Source organism: Suricata suricatta, chromosome 12 (assembly GCF_006229205.1).
Source record: "Suricata suricatta isolate VVHF042 chromosome 12, meerkat_22Aug2017_6uvM2_HiC, whole genome shotgun sequence".
Classification (NCBI taxonomy): Eukaryota; Metazoa; Chordata; class Mammalia; order Carnivora; family Herpestidae; genus Suricata; species Suricata suricatta.
This window is the reverse complement of record NC_043711.1, coordinates 103,198,479-103,202,542: the sequence shown is the minus strand read 5'-3', so window position 1 is coordinate 103,202,542 and position 4,064 is coordinate 103,198,479. Positions and strand designations below refer to the sequence as shown.

The window sequence follows — 4,064 nt, the reverse complement described above, 5'->3', positions numbered from 1 at the left end:
CAGGCGGCGACGCGTCCCCCCGCCCCCCCCCCAGCCCCCGCCAGAGTCTTCGGACCTCCCTTCCCGCTGCTGAGGCCCTGGGAAGCGGCCCTGCCCATCTTGTCCTTGAGCCGCAGGTGTTGCCGGGTCTCAGGAGGGCCTCAGGTGGCCAGAAGGCCGTGTCATGCGCCGGGGGAGGGTGCCGGGTGGGGAGGTGCACGGCGGCGCCGGCCCCTCTGGCGGGGGCCCAGGCAGGGCCGGCAGGTGTGCTGGTTGGAAAGGCCTGTGGCTTGTGCATGTGTCCTGATTGGGTCTCTGTAAACGTAGCTGTTATTTATTTATCATTGTGATGTTGGAACATTTTACTATTACTGGATGCCTTCTCAGGAGCATTCTGGATTTAACAAGCTAAAGAAGTCAGTCGTGTGTGTTTGTGCCCATTGTAAACGTAGGGTGTGACTCCCACCGTGGTTCCTTGGGGCATTTCTGCCCTGGGACAAGGAAAACCTGACACTAGCTTTGCTTGCCAAAGCCTGTAGGCCTCTAACAGTGGGAAACTATTAATAGGCAAGAAACGTATGCCTCGTCAGTCATCATACAACCATTCCTGGGAGCTCAGGCTGCCCTGGTTAGGGCGTGCGTTTCCGACATCAAGAGCCAAGAAAGAGGAAAAAGCTTAACTTTTAAACTAGCAAAACAGCCCCTTCTCTTGGCGTCTGTCTGCTCACTTCGTGCGTTTTCCTTCTTCGTGTTTGACGGTTCTGTATTTGCATGTTCTCAGGCCGTTCTGTTTAGGTTTGAGACTACCTAAACATTTTAAGGAATTCTGCCTTAAGTTATTTCAATTTCCAGGCAGCTGTATAGCATAATTTCAGGACACAGTGCCCCTTTACAATTACCTTTTTGATGATTGAGGTGACTCTTTATGTCTGCTTAAGTGTCAGAAAATTCCCAGGAGTCATCTTGCAGAAGTTGGGTTTCCAAGTGGAACTGAGAGGTGTTTTCTTCAATAGCCAGAGCCCTAGAGGAAAAATACCACAAATGTTTATACTTTTTAATCGTTTTAAATTGTATTTGTAAACACCCAGTTTTATCAGCTGCCAACTTTATTCTTTGTGCCTTCAGATGGCGTTTCTAACACCGTCCCGGGCTTCCCCCCACCTCCAGTTTTTAAACTGTTAAAGGCATTTTCTTGTTTTCTTTTGTTTTTAAAATCTCCAACCAAGAAGTCAAAGCCATTGTCCCCTACTGAATGTCACAAAGACTTAAAACTCCCAGCAAGGCGCTGATCATTTCTTTTGGTGCTGAGTGGTGGTCTCGGACAGCAGGTGCCGGCACTGAGGTGTGAAGACCCAGCCAAGACGACGGAGGTTTGGTTCTGATACCGCTGAAACTAGTGGGATTAATCTGTGATAGCTGTCACCAATAAATCCACTCTACATTTTTGAATGCTTATTGACACTTGTTAGATCAATATGTAAAAGATGTATTTTGTCTCTTAAGCAACTTGTTTTTATAATTGCAACCTCTGGGTTTCTAAAATTCCAAGAAGAGGGATGGCTTTCTTTGGCATCTTTTGATAATAACAACACTGAATTTTGATTTAAGGTACTGTAATTAAAGTGAACAACCTTCGGCTGTTAGCACTGTGCACTAATTGATATGCAAGAAAGACAAGCCTGGTTCCATTTCCTGCCATTTAATAAACCGTCCAATTAGGTCAGCAGGCCTGTGAGAGCCTTGGCTGCAGTGTCCTTGGCCCCAGCCCAGAATGCAAGACCATTGTCCAGAGCATTCAGGTGTAAGAGTCAGAGCTGCCAAATGTATTGTTGTGTAAAGGCATGTAAGAATCTTATCCATGCGACAGTCACTTGCCAAAAAGGTTCTGGTCATGGAATAGAAAGTAAATGTTTTATCTTCAATGTTAAGAGAACCTCAACGTGCCTTTAAAAAAAAAATCAACATTTAAACATTTAAAACCTTAAAGAGACCTGCCTAGTTGATACAGAAGTTGATAAAGTTCAGCTTAAGGAGAACTTTCAGACCCTAACACAGTTACATTGCTTAGATGTTAAAATTTTGCAGTGGATTGTGCAATGGTGGGGTTTTCTCCCCATATTTTAATGTCACTTAAGATGATTTCACTCAAGCCTAAATATTAAAGTATGTGCAAACATTGTTTTCTGAAGAGTTTTTCTTGCCGTCTAATTATAGAAACAAGACTTAAGAAACTTGTTGATTGTTTAAATCGTGTGATACATAATTCTTATCCTTCCGAAAGCACTATCGACTTTAGTGCCTTGCCAAAAAAGAAGTGTGTGATTGTACCTCAGCTTCAGCACAGTTGTGTAGGGCTTTGAGAAACTGAAATACAGTCTTTGTGACAGGTCGATGCTAAGAGAGAGAGCTCTAGGGCCACGGGATGGTTGTTCTTCTCTTTCAATGCTTACTGAATCCTGCGTGTGGAGTGAGGAGTGTGCACTTGGGTCCCCTGGCTTCTCTCCCCGAGTACCAAGCCTTGCAGGTAGGGGAAGGGAACTTGACCTTTATCGTGCACTCCTCATTGGCTTGCCCACAGTGGTAGCTACTGCACGTATTTGATTTCATTTAACTCTGAAAATTACCTGGTAGATCATGTCCCTATTTTCTTAGCTGCCGAGAATGAAGCTCAGAGAGGCTTAAGTAATTCTTCCAGAGACCCACAGCTGAGACGCAGCTAAGTCAGCATTCAAACCTACACCTGCTCTGCCCTGTGATGGGCTGTTCCCAATACATGCTTGTTAAATGTAATTGGAAGTCCAATTATGATGGATTGATGAGTTTCTTTCCATCTAACTCCACACTCTAAGAACCTACTTAAGAACAATTCAAATAAGCTGAAGTGATCCGCTTAGATCTTCCATGTGGTATTACTCAACAATCCTTATGCTTTCCAGGCACCTGAAACAAGAGAGAAGACAATTATTTTTTCCTCCCTGCTAAAAAGTAGCAAGAGGAGAAATCAGTACTTTAAATTGTGAAGTGGTGGTCTGCTGTATGCTTGCATGTTTTAAACAAGCATCCACTGATCTTATTTAAATTTTCAAATGGAAATGCTCCAAAACGCGTTTTAGGCTGTGCTCAGTACCGCCCCCCGAAGGCTTCACCCCAGTGTCACGCAGGAGTCTGCGGTTTGACTAATGAGGACCTCAGCACCTGGCACCTCCTGCTACCCTGAAATGAAGCTGGGGGCGTGGCCGGAGGGGCGTGGCCTCAGGGGCGTGGCCAAGTAGCGCAGGGGGCCAGCCTGATAAATCAGGCTGCAGGGTGTGGGTCGCGAGGGCCAGTAGGGCCTTTCCTGGCCTGACTCCGCGGTCCTTCGAGGGCCACATCGTGTGTTCCCTTCAGGGAGTCGGACCCCCGTCCCCTCGCAGGTTCAGCTGGTACCCCGAGGCTCTGCGGCCCCGTCCAGCCTTTGACGTCCGGCGTGGCGGTGGGTGGCCCGGGGCCTCCTGGGCCTACCGGCGTCCAGTAGGGGCGAGTCGGGGCTCCTGGAGCGGGTCCACACCGGGGGAGGGCAGCGCGGGGGTGGGGGCGCGGTCTGGGCGCAGCAGTCCACCTACCTGTCAGGCTAGCCACGGTCCCCTCCCCCGCGGCGCCCCTGGCCCTGGCCTCAGAGGACCCCGGAGCCGGTGACCGGTACGAGGGGCGGAGCCTGGCCCGCGTGCCGCGCTGATTGGACGGGGTTACGCACGCACAGGCCGCCGATTGGGCAGAAGCTTCCCGCTTTCCGTCAACCGTCTGAGGTGAGGTACTGAGGCGGTTGGTGAGGCCGGAGACACGACGCGGGGCGGCGGCGGTGACAGCGGCTCCCTGAGCGTGGTGCGGAGGCTTCCTCCAGTCACAGGTTGAGCCAGGCACCCGGGGCGGTCCTCTCTGGTGGCGGGGCTGTGTGGAGAAGGCCCCCGGCGCCCGGCCAGCTTCTGGCGGCCGGCGGGCGGCCATTCTCCCGACGGTTGAGGCGGAACCGTTGTGGAGACGGCCGGGGCGGCGCGGCAGCCGGGCGGAGAGGCGGGCCCCGGCCTGGCGGTGCGGGCCTCGCGCAG

General features: G+C 50.9%; 1 long non-coding RNA gene across 1 annotated transcript in view; it reads right to left on the bottom strand.

Annotated features, from left to right (window-relative positions):
• LOC115275008 overlaps nt 1-3,987 on the bottom strand; it is an 11,542-nt gene extending 7,555 nt beyond the window's left edge. Inside the window, exons 1-3 of the long non-coding RNA XR_003901359.1 lie at nt 3,582-3,987; nt 2,604-2,919; nt 879-1,000 (exon numbers count right to left, since the gene is read on the bottom strand). This is a non-coding gene — a long non-coding RNA (uncharacterized LOC115275008). The remainder of the gene's footprint in view (nt 1-878; nt 1,001-2,603; nt 2,920-3,581) is intronic.
• Between the last annotated feature and the right edge of the window lie 77 nt (nt 3,988-4,064).